We start from the raw sequence: 17,074 nt of genomic DNA, 5'->3' as shown, positions 1-17,074 counted from the left end.
GAAATTCCCATTTCATCCATATTTGTTTCATAAGGCTTGTTATGGTGTGTTACAAAATGAAGAAATGAAGCTTTGTTTGCAGTGAAGCAAAGCAGATAGGATTCCCAGAGATGTGTGAGTTGACAACCTGGGATGCATGGGGAATTTTGGGGTGTCTTGATATGCTCTTGACTGTGGGTCCTAAAATCAATTCAAGGTGTGAGGTCACTGGTTAAAAGCAGCCCGATTTTAATATAAAATCAGATAGAGATATGAAATGGATGAAGGGGATTTTGGTTGGGTGCTATATGGAAAAGCTGGTCTAATTTTCACTGTTTTGCTATTTACAAGCTCTCAAAGCTAGAAGGCCCATTTCATTGGGAATAAACGGTGAAATACATTATTTTAGTATCAGTAATTATATAACTTTCCCTGAGCTACACAAGGGACAAGCTCAAGAAGTGTGTCATCTCAAAGGCAGAGAGCGAAATCTGGACATAACAGAAATCAGTGGAAAATCCCTTTGGGTCTGAGTGGGGACCACAGAGTTTTCAGTATGCTGTAACATAACACTGGGTTTTATGGAGTGACTCAGACGCATAAAGCATCGTGTCCAGCACTGCGGTTTTGACCATATTCGGTGCCAGGTGCGTGGGGAGGAAAGGCACAAGTCAGCAGGTCCGCGCTACTCCGCTCCCGCCTCAGGTCTTGGCCTGGCCAAAGCCCTGAAATGTCAGGTTTAATACTCCTTCCAGAAATGCTGTCAGCATGAATTACATGGCTGCTCATGTCGTTTCGAGAGATATTACTCTTTTTTTTTTGAGTGATACAAGATGTTGGGCCACCTCCTGTTTATGCTTCATGTGGAAAGATACGAACTCTTACCAGTTTGGAATATACAAAATTTCAAGTGTTGTTTTGTGTCCACAGCGCGGCCTCAGCTGAACGGCTGTTTGGGGTGAGGATTGCACAGCGGCGACAGCACCGCGCGCCCGAGGGGAAACGCACGGCCCTCGGCGCGAGTGGCAGGGCAGCGCAGGGCAGGGACGGACCCCTCAGGCCTCCCGTAAAAACACATCAGGGTGGTTTTGCTAACGTTACTTGGGCAACAGGGTCCTCGGGTGCAGTTCTGTGATAAGAATCTGACTCTGATATTCAAAACAGATTCAAATGACAGCTGGGCAAAATTAGTTTCGACTTCTTTTGCTCTGAAAAACGGCAGGTTCAGGGAGAATAAAACACCATGCAACCTCAGGTCCGTTGGGGTGAATTGTTTCAGCTAGGAGAAGAAACTTTGCCCAAATGCTCCATTTCAGCCTTTGCAAACCAAACCATTTCAGTTTGTTTTTTTGTTGCTATATTTACTTTGGCTCACTATTAAAACAGCTTAAAAGGAAAAAAAGAAAGAGAAAATATTTGAAACTTAAAATAAGAACATCAAAAGCACTATTGTTTTTGTCATCATTTGACTTCATTTTGACAGAAAAAATCATCTTGGGTTACTCATTTTTTCTTTTAATTATGCAAGTTGAATAAAAAGTTGGATGGAGATGCAGTTCTAATTAAGATCATGAACCACGCTTTCAGCAACAAAATAATTTTTTTTTTGGTAAGTTGGAAAATATGATGAGAAGACATTTTATTACTTTAAACACAGATTTCACTGCTTTTTCATACTTACTTCAGCCGTAGCATACAACATAAATCTTTTCTAAGAATAAGCAATAAAAATACATTTCAGTTCTTTTTTTTCCCCCAGAATTTTCATGTGGGAAATCATTGAGGCATGATAGATATAATTAACATTATTTTGGCTATCTGATACTTGTAGTTTGCAACTGTTTGCATGACTTTTAACCACTTGTGCTTGCATCGCTCTGTTTGGCAAAGCTTTGTGGCGCAGTTGCTCGTGTTTTTGTGGTTACCTTCGCAACTTCCAGATGAAAGACTCTCTCCCCCTATCTCACGGCCAGGGATTTCTCCCAGGAAGGTGGCAGAACTCTGCAGCAGGCAGCAACACGCGGCGGGCGGCAGAAACAGGGAACGAGCCAAGGCAATTGCTCTATCTAGAGAGCAGGGCACGTGTCCCCCCCGCGTTGCACTCTCAGCCCCGGTTCCCTATCTGCCTACCAGGGGCCCTCCCGGAGCACGCAGTGAGGCCTTCCTGCTCCATATACCTGTGTTTCCCTTTTACAGCACCCGGGGGAAAGAAGGACTGAAGGGGAATAGTGTGCATTTTATCATCCCCCTCCCTTTCAGGGGGGCATTGGAGCATAGTCAGAAACAGAAAATGGTCCCAGGATGCACTGTTTGGCCATACAGCCCCCTGAAATAAAACATTCAGCCATGCCCAAGCACGCACCCCCATTCAGGAAGGATGCTGTGTTGGAAGAGGATAGCATTTTCAAAATTACCTGTGTCACTTGGACCCAAAATAATACGCATTAGGTCCCTTTTACAGCATTTTGAGAAAAACAGTACCTTGAGATGCTCTGAAAATTTGATCACAGGTGCCCAGTAACTTGCCCTATGTGAACACTGCAACTGCTGAGAGTGTTTCAACACATGCTACCTAATGCTTGTGTCAATACAGAAAATGCATTTAAAGCAGTCTTTTTATACATGGCCCCGTAATGAAGTAAATCACCACAGGGATCAGACACAAGATAAAAAAAAAAATCGTCATTCTCAGGTCGCAGCCTCTCCTGCATTACTATTCCACCAGAGTGAATGCAGCCATTAAAGAAATTTCGAATGAATGGTGCAATTTATACCCCTCAACACCTTCTCTTAATACCTCCTCTTCACAGAGCTCAGGTTAATATACAGCCAAGAAAATCTTCATTTCAGAATATCACAAAGGCTTGCCCATTCTTGCCCTCTGAGTTAATTAAAAATCAGTTTAACCCCTGAAAACCCCTGTGCCAGATATAGGCACAATCAGTTTAGAAAAAAGTCTGAAAACAGAAAATAATCTTGTTAGAAAACAGTCTGAAGCTACTGCAATAAACTTTTATCTCTTGATGTGAGGAAAAACATCTTATGCCTCGGAGATTTCCTTCATAGCCCTAAGCAAAACCCTGTGACTAGTTATCACCCTTGTAGCTGACCTCCTGCAGCTCCTTCGTGTCGTGCTCTAAAAACAAAATTTGCCGAGAAAACAACGTTTTGGCTTATGCTTACATTGCTTTCGCCGCTTAACCATAGTGACGATGGCCTTTTCCCTCTCCCTGCACCGCTCGCTTCCTCGCGGCACAAAGGCACAGCTGCTGTTTGCTGGTGTCGGTGGTGCTGCCGGGGACGGCCTGGCCGAACCGTCCGAGCGCCCCGCACCGCCACCGGTGCCGCCCCGCGGCGCAGCGCCCTGCTGACGCACCTCTGCCAGCGCACCTGGTCCTCGTCCTGCCCCAGCTACGCTTCTGTCACCTGAAGGTGCCCTGGCACTAACAGGTGTGCGGGTTTTTTGCTTCTGTTTTTCTTTTGGGGTGCCGTTTTCAAAATCAGCATCTCATTAACTCACGAGCCGAGCCTGGCTCTTGCACACGCTGCCGCGCCGGTAGCACAGGCTGGAGAGCGCCTCTGCAGAGCATCAAACCGCCGGGGCAAAATCTCCCCTTCTCCTTACGGAGTGCAAGGGAACCAGCCTCCAGCCTTGCACTGATCGGCTTTACAAATGTCAGCTGAAAGACCCTTCCATTAATTATCAGCAAATGAAATAATAGCCGTTGCGGCCTTCCTAGCCGTGAAAAGTGAATGAATACGTCTGTCTTACGTCTTGCAGAAATGACCTACATAAGGCACGCTGGGGGGATTTCTGTCATTATTTTTCTCACCTTGGGCAGAAGTCAGTATGATTCATGCAGAGGCGCAGAAGGGCACAAGTGTGTGTATGCTGGTGGTTGTTTCTGTCTCTGGAAAAGAGGAAGGAAACGGCGGCCGATGCCTCTGCACGGGGCGAGGTGCTCACTTGCTCGCACGCGCAGCATTTCCAAGAAGCCGGCCGCGCGCAGTGCCGCGGCGGCGCGGGGCCTCTGCCCCGGCTCCCGACGGGCATGCCGGCAGCGCGAGGGGCGGGAGGCCAGCAGGCTGGAGACCAGGTGTTTCCCCCACTGGGCTGCCGCCCTCAAGACCTCCGTCTCCGTCCAAGGAGGGTGAGATTTTTTTGAAAGAGCAGGCTGCTGCTCCGAAAACCAAGCTCCCTTTGCAAACGCTGGCTACCCCGAATGCGGCTGAGTGTGTCTGCTAATGGCAGGCAGGGCTGCGGTAGCTGGAGGAGGGTGTCCAGCCCCGGCTGCAAGGGGAGCTGCCTCTGAGCCCGTATCTACCACCATGAGACCAGATCTGCTGCTTAAAAGCCAGTATCGGAGCCATCCTGCCGGGAATGGTGCAGTGCTCATACAGCACGCTTTTGAGTAAGGGTTAAAGGTCACAAGATTTTGTAGGAAGCTGGTTTAGGATTTCTAATGGCTCTTGGGCATTAACATATTTATTTTATTTTGTAGTAATTGTGTAGTATGTGAAATTTGTAGTGGTATCTGATCCAGCACAGAGTTATTGTCCTACTAAACCAGAGCTACAGCATCGTCTAATGAACAGGAGATTGGATCAGGCAAGGAATTTTTGCTATTTAATCCCTCTCTTATCACTGACTCCATAAAGCCAGGTCAAAGCCAGTTCAGCTCAATAGGAAGCTTTTAAATTCAACCAGGCTTTGGATCAGGCCTTGCTTAAGCCTAAGCAAGTAACTTTCAGAAATGCAAATTCAATTTGATTGCTGGTGTAATTTCCTTCCATCGGGGATTATATTCAGAATCATTTTGACCCAAATTAATTCATCTTCCTTGTGCCTGTTCCATGTGGTTCGCATAGACAAGACAATAGGATGAACAGTAGACATGAAACGCTACGGCACAGACACCTCGGTTGTTTCCCAGCTCTGCTGCTGGCTGATTGGGTGACACCAGGCAAGCCCCTTCTCCGCTTGCCCTGTATGGAAAATGGGGAGATGTTATTGACCTTTTCTTAAAGTACTTTCACACCTACTGTGCAAAGTCTTGGTACTTCTATGTATTTTTTAGTTTGACAGTTCCTAGTTCCTCTTCTGAGAAACATTTCTGATGATGAGTTAGATCTGCGGAGTTTGCTCTGAACAGATCTGTAGTACAACCTTACAGGATTAGGGCTCTTTAGTGTTTCAATTCATTGCAGGCATAGGGTGTGGGTAAGCACAAGAAACAGAAAGAGAAGGGAGAATATATATGATGCAGGAATTCCTTTATTATTTTAACAGATTGTAATCATGTCTATCAATATAATGCTCTTCTTAATGGTCTACAACATAGGTAATGGGCTGAACTAATGTCTGATCCATCAGTGACATGTTTAGAAGGCAAATTCCACCCGAGGAAGTTCTGCTGATTGCTGGGAAGGTATAACAGAGGGAAGTGCGCTCTATACTTGCCCTTTAAATGCTGTTTTGGGAACACACTCTTACATCCCCTATGGTGGCTACTGCTGAAGACAGGACTCTGTGCTAGATCCACTTTGATCTGTACAGTGGGGACATTCTCATGGTAAGGACTTAGCCCCCAGTGGGCAGGTCTCACTGAAAGTTCATCACTTTGAAAATGTTTCAGTTTTCTTTCTGATTGAACAGAAGGGATTGAACATAACCTGAACGAGAATTTAGGATTAGCAAGACTGGGAAGAGTAGCCACAGGTGACTGAATATGACCTTTTCTTCCTTAAGAGTTTCACCTTTCCATGATAAAAGCAGAGGAGAAATAATCAATATTTCTCCAAAATGTTGCACTGTGATGCAAAAGGTTTTCTTCTGTGGTAGGAACCCCTAAAGATTCCCATATGGAGTCTCAGCCTCCCTATGTATTACAAGACATAACTCAAGGAGATTAACTCAAGGAGAGGAGTTTTTGACTCTACTCCAGGTCTTCCACAACTTTTCATAGGAGTCTGGCTGCTAAGAAAAATGACGAACTGCTCTTGCTCTGGAACATCCTCAGGTTTTTTTGTTCTGTAGTGTGTAGGGACATGGCTTTGTTATTTTCCCCTGGCTATGCTGAGGGAGTTAAAGAAAATAAGGTATCTTTACCCCCCCTAAATTCCCTTCCTTCTTTCATAGCTGACATATGCTTTTGACTTCCACTGCTGCAGATATCAGAATTAAACTTCTAATTTACAAATGAAAGAAATCCTATGAGCCTTCCCTAGCAAAAGGAGATTAGCAGAAAAGTTGCTTTTTCCCCTGAGAATAGCTAGTTCTGATGGACTTGACCTTTGCAATAAGGGTCAGCTGACTCTAGTGGAGTTAACTATCCATGAAACTGCATAGCAGAGATTGGAGAGGTGTCACTGTATTCTCTATAAGATATATGAGTGACACGGCTTTGAGTAGAGAGTACAAATAGAATATGAGAACAGAGATGAGTTCAAGAAAGATCTAATGCAAAAGCAGTTAATAGGATCCCTGAAAAGAGACTAATTTCTCACCAGAATGTGGGACAAATCACCCAGGGACACCATTGACCTACCTGGAATTAGCACAGCATTTACCAAGCAGGGGAACTTAGATGGCTGCAGGGTGGTGCACTGATGCTGTGGATATGATGGAAGAACAAAACATTGAGAAAACAGAAACCTGATGCAGGAGAGCATGAAAAATCTGCCTTTGATTCCACAAAATTAGCCTGCGGAGTTGTGCATGTTGTGACTAACAACAGAAACTAGGAGTGTGCCCAATATGTGGAATGAAGTGCAGACAAAGCAGTGGACCACATCATTTCTCAGCCGTCTGCAAGCACCAGGGGAACATACCCAGCCTGGGAAAAAGGGAGGATAACAAAAAAAAAAAAAAAGAACATCATCAGAGATGTTCTTCATAAGAGCAATGGACGAAGTTGCAGCACGAGATGAACATATAGTTACCATGAATGTGAATGGAAATTACATTCATTATGTAAGCAACAATGATGCTAGAGATAATTATATAAAACTTAAGTCCCTAGGCTGTAGAAGAAAAACTGCGTCAGGCTCTTGCAGATATATAAATAAATTAAAAAGAAAAAGCTTTTGACTGGAACTCGGGTTTCCAAAGCTGCTCCTGTTTTGTGAAGGTGATGCTGTGCTTGTCTGATGGAAAACAGTGGTTGCAGACAACGGTGATTCTTAAGTACAGTCACATGCTGGTGTTGCCCTAGCAGCTAAATATTACAGAAAAATGAATGACACTTTCTCTGAAGCTCAAGGGGAAGGAGATAATGAATCAGCCACTTTGTTGAAAAGGTCTCAAAAGGCAGCAGACTGAGAAAGTTAAGCCATAGGATATAACATAATTGAAACAAAAGGCTAGGGCAGTGTCAATATCCTGGGTGGTACTTACCGGCCCACATGGCACCGTGGAGCATCTCGGATGCCACAGAGTCTTGGTGCTATCTGCAGAGCTGTGGACTTCTGTGTACAGGCATGGCTGAGTCTACCTCATACTATTCCTATATTTGGTGAGGATGGAAGAGGTAGGAGATGGGTCTTTGAGGGATATCTGAGGCAGCGTGATACAGAGATGCTTGAGCTAATGCCACTAGCCTCAGAAGTGGAAAATGTGTGACTGTGTGGAGGGGACACTAAGAGAGAGGTTCAGTGAGATTGCACTGCGCGCTTTGCTGTGCTGGCTCGAGTGCCTAGGGCCCAGGCTGCACAGCATTACATACGTGGCTAGCTTAGGAGCAGGTTTTCTATGTGCTTCTTTGCATGGGCCTCCCCAGAGGCTGTGTGTTTTGCAACAAGACTCCTATATTTAGCAGTGCAGTTCAGTTACCTTGTGATTTCATGAGCTGGTCAGTCTGGATTTTGGGTCCCTCATGCTGGGTTGTAAATGTTGCAATCCCTGATGTGAAGCACTGATGTAGATTCACTCTGGTATAAACTCATGGTGAAAATGCTTCCAGAAATCTAGGGATTACCTTTGTCCTGACAGACTTCTGTCAGTTACTTCATGCCACTTCCCTACCTTGTGCAGTAATTTAATTAGATTTCCCCACGCTAGCCCACAGCTGGTCCTTTCTCGGCCGTACAAGTTTATCACTGGTTTGGCTGGTTTATCACACCATTTGCTTGCACCTGCTTCAGTATGGCCATTACTTCTAGGCCATTCTACACGCATGCTGAATAAATGCCAGGCTCTGGGTCTGCAGCATAGAAAGGCACACCTCCAGGTCCTGCTTTGAGAAGAGCCTGGGGTGCAATAGGCTGCAATACCAGGCTGCAAGACACTGAAGGCTGTTGGAACAACAGAATTTGTGAGAGAGGCTTGCCAGCAACCAGGAACAAGAGATGCAAAAAAAAAAAAAAAAAAAGACAAGTTCATTGTGTGCCTCCCACATGTGCACAGCTTTACATGACAGCGAGCAGCTGTCAGGGACTTTGCATAAAACAACCATCTTTCATGATTTGGCACTCCCAGTGGGGGCATGAGCGAATGAGCCATAGCTGGCACAGGCAGTGACCATGATGGACTGCGGTCTGCTCCTCTCTGTTCTCACAAATACTGTGCAGGACACAGCAGGCAAACTGGAAACAAAATCATCAGAGTCAGGCAGGGTTGGACTAAAGTCTGAAAATGAAAGTTTTCTGTCTGTAATTCTTATGTACAAAAATACATTCTTTGGCCATATAGCAGTAACTGAAGAGATCTAGTAACAGCTTCAAAACATCAGCTAGATAGGTAGAATTGCCATGTAGGGAGGGTGGCACAGGGACTCCTTTTTTCTCAGTGTACTGGGGATCAGATGCCAGAACCAGGCCTGTTCAATGACAACAATGAGGCCAGAGAAGTCAAAAATATAGTTGTCATATGCCTCATCAGAGCAAACAGAGGTGTAAAGCATCCACAGTATTTGACAACGCAGTCATATTTCTGCTTCCCCAAGAAGAACTGAGCTTGGCCAAGGGAGCCAGCCTGTAGGAATATGCGTCCCATTGACAGTGCCAAATGGTTGCGAAGCAAAATCGGCAGTGAATTCCTCTGCATCCAGAAGTTGTGTGGGGCAAGACCTGCAGGAATGGCAGACGTCACCTCTTGATGTGGTGATCACATTACCAGGCTCCAGCTCACTGGCAACACAGTGAAGGGAATTAGGGGCTGCCTGCTGCCAGATGTCAATAGAGCGATGGGTCTCTCGTGTTGCTCCTTATCTGGAGAGCTCAGCACAGCAGATTTCCATCTTGCTCATTCCTAAGTCCTCCATTGGTCTTCCCACATTTGCAGTATAACCCTTGCACGACAATTTTCCTTTCTCAGCCTGAGACCGTACACGGAGCAAGCCACTGGCCTTGAGAAGCAGGTCTGCATCTTGTGCCTTCTCCTGACTGTGGCCCCAGGTTAACCAGGCCCATCTCTCCCTCGATGTAGCAAGTGTTCATTAAGCTGCAAAATCACTTGAATGACTGTGACAGAGATGCTGCTTGGAAAGAGCAAGGCAAGTCCCCTAGGGCAAATGTCCAAAAAAACATTTGCACAGTGCAAAGGGGTTTATGTCATGGAATGAAAAATACTGGAAAGCAGAGGGATGGGGATGATGCAAGCTGTAATAGCTGGCAACAGCTGGACTTTGTGATCACTGTTCCATACTCTGTGCAGGTAAGTGCAAATGTGGCCAATGGTGCAAAGAGCACTCAGTCATGTACTTGTGCCTCAGTCAGCTCAAGTGTGAGTTAATCACTGAATGACTGAACAATGTGCAAATTCAGCACTAATGAACACAAAATAAAATCCATAGTAAATGGCACAAAATAGAACCACTTTTTTTCTTTCTCTGAAGTGTCTAGAGTTCATTTCTTTAGTGTAATATTTTTACAGATGTGTACAATGCAGTTAAGGGGAACTTGGTTCAAACACGTCTAAAATACGGCTTACTGAAATAGTCTGAACACCTGCAGACACGAACATCTGAAAAGCTGTTTAGGTTCAGAGCTGTGCTAGGCCACTTGATCAAAAAGTAGTAAAGAGCTGTAACAGCAGCACTGATAGAGGCTCTAACAATGAGATGAACATAAGGATGTGGTTTGCTCTAAAGAAGGTCTTGAAAGAAGGTAGGAGGGGGAAGCAGGAGCGAGAGGTGGGCTGCTGTTAAGCAGAATGGTAGGAGTTAAAGCGTAGTGAAAGGAAATAGCTGAGGCTGTAAAAAAGTGAAAAAGGTTACTGAGAACTGAAGAAATCACAGAAGAGACAATTTGGCTGAATAGAGCTTTTCCTAAACTTCTCACTCCTATTTTTAAAAGTTGTTATAGCCTATATGGTTTGTAGCACGAGAAGGTATGTACGCATTTGAAAGTCAATTTATTCTGATCCTTCTCCTGGAAGCAGAGCAGCAAACATGACATCCCAAACTAGGAATTAATTGATGAACATGCAACCTGAGGAAAGACCTGCATTTGGTGGTGAAAACAAAGGACTCTCCTGTCATGTCAGCCTCTGCCCAGCCAGGAAAGCAAGGAAAAGTGATCAAGACCTTTTGTAGCCCAGCCCCTGGAAGGAGAGTTAAAGGCCAAGTCTAATATGACCTCATAAAAATGGAAATTTCCTTTATACCTGCGTTGTCCCAGGTGTGACGCCTCCACCTTGCCACATGCTCACCTCCCCAGCTGCCTACTCCTCGACCAGCCCTGGCGCCCAGGGCTGGAGCATGTGCCCTGGCCGAGGGGACTGCATCATGCCTGGCACGGGGCAAATGTGAGCTAAGGGTCGCTTCCTCACACAGGATGGAGAGGCTGTCCATCAGCTGAGTAGGGTGAGTTCCCAGAGCCAGGAGCTTGGCTGTGAGCACATGGGAAGAAGTCTGACCTCAGGTAAGAGCCGAGTGGGCTGTTCTGCAGGTGCTGGGGACTAGGGATATGGGGCCAGAGTGTGAGGAAGGAGCATCTGTGAATGCTCCAGGCGGGGTGAGGCTTCAGTGCAGCAGCAGAACTGTGACGCCCAGTGACACCAAGTGGTAGCAACCAGGATGCAGTAGTTATTTGTGACACTGAAACCTAGGGCTGATTTTTCCTCCATGCTCTAGGATGTGCATGCTTACTACAACCATCATAAATTGATAGGGAGACCTAAGGCTTGGTGGCCTGAATTTGAAGCTGCTAAAGCAAAAGGTTTCCAAGATACAGCGTCACCCTAAACAAGTTTTCCATGTGACTTGAGAGTTTCTCACTTTGCTGAGACTGAAGTTCTGGCACTGATTCTGCCCAGCTTTGCTGCAGACTGCCAAGCCTGCCAAGCATGCAGCAGTTTCCACAAACAATCTTATTTGCTAGTCGAGTGATCAGAGTAAAAATCATCTCGTGCCTAGATGAAGTGACGCAGAAAGTCTTTGTAGCATGTGCCACAGGATTGAAGCTCTGCTGCAAAGTACTGCGTGCAGCTGGCCAGATGCTAGAGAAACCGAGTGGCTTGTGATGACATGTGGCTCCCTCGGGATAGGAATTGTACATGCTGCTGGGTTTCAGCAGGGTTTACTTTTGGAACAAGGTAACTATTTTGAGCATAGCTTAGAGCATAGCTTCTGGTCCAACAGCTGGTATTTCAAAGTGTTTGAGATCTCAGAGTGTTGCATTCAAGCTAATAGAATGATCACCTTATTCCTGTGACAAATCTAATCCTTAGGGAAAATCTTTTCAAACAGTGCATTCAGCTAGATAGGCACATGATGTGGATGCTGTTGTTGAAACTGTGGGTGGAGATATAACCAAACAGATTTCTACTTGCATTAAATGTTTTACATTACCATTGCATTGAGAAGGATGGAGGCGCTTGTCACAGCTATTGCTTCTTTCTGAAGTTAATTGCACTTTAAAGGTGGTTTTTGTCACACTAGAAGCAAAACTAGTAACTGCCATGAATGACCCAATGCAACAAAGCAGCATAAATATAAGATCATCAGTCGTTGATGTAGAGTCAGATAAAGTTCCAAGGAATTAAAGACAAAGGTAAGCTTATAGGGATAGTTGTTTGAAGTTAAAAACTTCTGCATCATCTAAGGCTTATTCTACCCTGTAGATCTCAGGCATTTAATCTCATTGCAACCATTTCAGAGGTTTCCCATACGCAACTGAGACTAGTTGTCAGACGTAACGATTTATTGAGATAGGGATGGACACTGATGGAGTGTGAGGGCTGTGCAGTGCGAACGCATGGACTGATGCTAATGTGAAGGCTAGAGCCCTCTCTCTTTAACCATCCTCACTCAATAAAATGGTCCGCATCAGCTCCACTGATTAGATTAAATCCAAAGGGGGAATCTAGAGCTCATTGTCACTGACGGCGAAACTTGCCTGCGCTTGGATTTTAATATATCAGTTTTTCTACCAAAGCAGACATAGGTTAAGTCTAATCATTCAAATGAAATATTGTTCCTCAACTACACTTTAAGGCTAAGGCTTTAAAATCTTTCACTACATTGTGGAGAATATGTACGTGGTCGCACAGCACGCATGTGGCACTCTCTCCTGAAGAGAATGGAAATTATTAAACGAGGCACAGGCTTAGTGAGCTGCAGCATGGAAAGAGAGAAGGCTCTGACTCATCCACACTGCAAAGAACCGCATGAGACTGCAGTTTCACTTTTTGATGTGGTCTCATTACAGAAATGTATGCCGGCTGAATTATTACTATGAAACGCTATTCCTTCCACCTGGCTAAACACTTGGTAATTTTACTTCAGGTTCTGGGAAAAGGGAGCTCAAGCTGCTGCAGCTGGTGCTGTGCCCACAGTTTAATTAATAATTCAGTCCTTAGCCCCTTCAGGAAGGAACTGAACTCTCCCACCCACCCTTCTTATCCACTCCAAGGCCGAGTAAAGAAAGAGCATACAGAAAGGACTGGGTCTAGTCCTCCAAGGCCTACGCACGTGGGAAACTGCATGTGGACACTGTAGTGAAAGAAGGAGGCCTCTGTTGTCAGCATTCCAGATGGTGCTTTTTTGTAAAGAATGCTTGGCAAGATCAGGGAGTGCTCCCATCTTTTACTGGAATGATATAGTCAGAGAAGACCGAGAAGCTTTTAGATGCCCATTCCCTCCCTCAGCATCTGAGGAGCCCACCTCTCCCTTACTGCATACATCTGTAGATCATTGCAGTGTGCCACCACTATGATTTAGAAACGCATTTAATCATAAAGAGTGTCAGTGCCTTTCCAATATGCAGTTACCTACAAATGATATTAATTTTAGCATTTTCATCAGATACACAAAAAGCTAACAAATAATGTCCAGTGCCTACTGGACACAAACTCTGTTCTGTGGTCTCCAGGCCTATCAAGAGAGGATACAGCATACCCTCATGCAGATACAAGGAAAGAGTGTTTTTCCCTTAACATTCACTAGTCCTTAGGTAAAATTTTACCAGAATTGTTCATTGAACAGGGATTTCAGGACAAAATATGTTCCACTGAGAAGTTTGTATTCTCCCTTCAGAGTCCACAGATAAATGCTAGCAGGACATTTTTGAGATGCCACCAGGCTCAAGGTGATAAGAATTGACTGTTTCACATAAATTATGTTGACATGGAGATTTTGAAGGAAGGCCCAAGAGAACTGGTCTGCCAGCCCTTGTTAGTGGTCGAGGTGTTTTGCTCGGATCGCATTATGTATGTGAATCTGCCAGATGGCATGGTATCAGCTTGGGAAGAGGGAGGAAGTGCAAGAGTGTCACTGGGGATAACTCCAAGCCTGAAAGTAAGATGAGAGACCTTGGCCTCATAATCTAACTCCCATTCTGAATTTTAAAAGCTAGTTTCTACCTATGATGGGGGAAACACCATCGTATAAATAAAAAACACTGGATTATTCTGGAAAAGACTCAGTCCTGCACTAATGAGAATTTCGTTACAACGTCCTTCTATCTACCAGCAGAAAACAGCTCTGAGGCCTGACCAAGTTCCCACTGAAAAGTAGTCACAATCTTTTCAGCCCTGTCCCACAGAACAATGAATATGACATCCCAGATGAGAGATGCATTATTGGATTAAAGGTCATGTGAAAGCTTTATCTTTGCCGGGGAGTTAAGTCCCTGAAATGAAGAGAAAGACTCTTCAACTTTAAGTGATTGGATTAGACCAGAAATGCCCCACTGGTCTCAGTGGATATTAAATATGAAATCTTCTGATGACAATTTTGATGGGTACTTTTGAAGCGGCATGAGGAGATCGAGTGTCCAGATGGCTTTTATTTTTCTGTGGAGTTTCTCTGCTTGACTTCTTTAGCCTTCTTTGACACTCTGGTCTTGATCATCAGCATCTGCTGGCTGAGTCACTTTGTCAGAAATGTAACCATTAACGAGCTGGGGAATCTCTCACTCGTTCTGATGATGCACAGCAGAAATAACTCTGCTGAAAGTCATCAGCCACTGCAGCTCTTTCAACATGGTACATGGTATAATAATGCCAGCATAAAGCTCAGTGGGCATAGGCAGATGGCCCAAGTGTTGGTGTGTTTTATTATCACAGAATCACAGAACAGTTGGGGTTGGCAGGGACCTCTGCAGATAGTCTGGTCCAACTCCCCTGCTCAAGCAGGCTCACCCCGAGTTGGTTGCCCAAGTTATATGCAAGTGCCTTTACGGCATAGGGCATTTTCTTCTCCACCATTTAAAAAAAGGGCATTATATCTTCCTGAGTCTCAGCTTTCAGTGACTGCATCTATCTTTTGATGCAGGAGCAGATGAGCAGGTACTCAGAAATAGCATCCTGCACCCGCCCCTAATTTCAGGTGTCTGGTCCCAGAGCAGAGCCTGGGTGCCAGCATGGTGTCTGGGGAGCATGAGAGGCCCGGGAGGAGGGACCAGCAGAGCAGTCTGCTGGAGCCACTGTGCTCCACAGGCAGCTGCATACATCTGGCAGATGCAAATCCTACCTCAGGGGCCTTTCAAGGGCTGCAGAGGAAACTCGGCCCGTTTAGCACCTGCAGACCTCAGCGCTCTTCTGAAGGAAGATGCCTCCGGGCTCTTTTTCAAGCAGCTAAGCGGGAATCACATGAAAGCACCCCAGGAAGGCTGCTGCTTCCATGTTACATGTTAGCCCTGCAGCACGGTTACCTGCACATGTGGAAGCCAAGCTGCAGTCCCTCTCCTTGCTCCTTTTTCCCAGGTTCCTTCCCCATTGCTGTCCCTGGTGCTCCTCCCTGGGCAGCTGTGTCCCCCACGCTGGTGTCCCCGCTCCTCAGGCACTGCACCCAGGCTAAGTGGTCTGTCTGAGTGTATTCACTCCAGGGTCACTGCCTACCATGTTGCTCCTCATCGTAGCAGCTAGGAACTGGCAGCCTGCTGGTTAGCCAACTCTCAGGAAACGGGCCAGCTTCATTTTCTTTCCTTATGCTGCTCAAACTCACATCTCCCATGTCCCACAGGGGTACTCAGCTCCCGAGCAGCATGGAGAAAGCACGCCTCTCCCATCACCGGAGCTGCAAAGGGACAGATAGAAAACAAGGCACAGAGCATGGCCACGTAACCTAGGATTAAAGCACTCGCCTGTGAAGAGATGTGGGCTCCGAGCCTTGCGTTCAGGGCTGTTTCTAACAGAGGGCCCAGACCCCAGGGATCACCTCTCTTCCAAGGGGCATCTTAATGGCATCCTTCACAACCAGACACCTGCCTATATGTTGCTCTCTCGTCTCTATCCCTCTCTGGGAACCTTCAGTTCCTGTGCAGCTTGACCAAGAGGATAGAGAATGTCATTTTCCTCTCACACTATCTTGGTAGTGAAGACATTTTTAAGGAGATAGAAGATTTGGGGTTATATGAAGGGATCTGCCACAGGTTTACTGTTTCCTAATCTGTCCCATGAAGCAGCTATATAAAAGGTGGAAGTGCTGGCTTCTTCTCTAATTGTTCGCAGAGTGCTGATTTTCCTGGTCTGTGTTTGCTTCCATGATGCCTCCTGCTTCAGGCCCCTTGAGGAATTCAGGCTGTGGCTACATGATTAAATTACTTTGGAGCAGGCTACTTGGTTAAAGTATCTCTCTAGTGCCTGGGTGAATGCTCTTGCTCTGTGATGATGTGTGAAGCCATTTACACCTTGTTACCTCGCGTTTTTACTGAGTAGGTGTGTACACGCCTGGGTAGTTACCACGGAATGAATGACACGCTGTAAATTCACACCATCAATTAATCTGTTTGTGTACCCATGCTCTTAAACGGAGGAATACCCTCACAATTGTGGGTAAGGGAAGGTGTGAGGAAGATAGCCTGTCAAAACAAGCGCTTCTGCACATATTTAGCAGGAAAATCAAGAGGCTGAGAAACTCTGTAGTCACAAATTGCATGTCTGCAGGCTTGTCTGCAGTTCTGGTCCTCTCAGAAAGACGCAATGGCAGCACCAGCACCACATCAGAGTTGGACCTACCCTGGAGAACAGCATGGGGAAGGGATCACTGATAGGAATGGGGGAGCTGGAGGACTGAGGGTGGCATTTTCAACTCAGGTGCCAATGTCCCAATTAAAATGGGAAGGCACCCAAACTCCTCCTTCTGGGTTCACGTAGCCACAAAAAGAAGGATAAGAAAAAAGATTATTGCTTGCTTTTGCAGGATGAGATGGTGAAATTTTGGAAAAGAAGAAAAAAGCTGAACTTACCTTGGTGTTTAATAGTATGGTTCGCGGCCTAGAGTTAGATATGCCCTCGAATCTAAAATGCTGGCCCAAGCAGTCTTTCTTTGCTTCCTATACTCACCTTGGGCTTGCCTTTTCCCTATGGAATTATTATCATGTATTTAATGACTGGATTATAAGGTAGTTTTGCTGCACAGAATGTCCTTTGAGAGCCTTTAGAGGTCTTTATCTTATAGCAGACATAGATCCCACTTCTTAAGAAGTTGCTGCCTTTTCCTCAGACTCTCATCTCTGCCTCCATCCCCATCTGTGCAAGCACTTGCATGGCTTTACAGTAAACTGGAAAAGGAGCCCATGTGGCTGAAAAATGCTGCAGCATTGAATCAAGGCTTGTCTGGAAGTTCAGCCACCAGTGCCAGCTTACTGGTAAAACGCACATGGTCGCAGATTGCACCATACAGGGGTAGGCAGTACCTGATAGTAGGGCTGC

The sequence above is a fragment of the Struthio camelus genome, chromosome 4 (genome assembly GCF_040807025.1).
Source record: "Struthio camelus isolate bStrCam1 chromosome 4, bStrCam1.hap1, whole genome shotgun sequence".
In the NCBI taxonomy this organism is placed as follows: Eukaryota; Metazoa; Chordata; class Aves; order Struthioniformes; family Struthionidae; genus Struthio; species Struthio camelus.
This window is presented reverse-complemented; position numbering follows the sequence as displayed.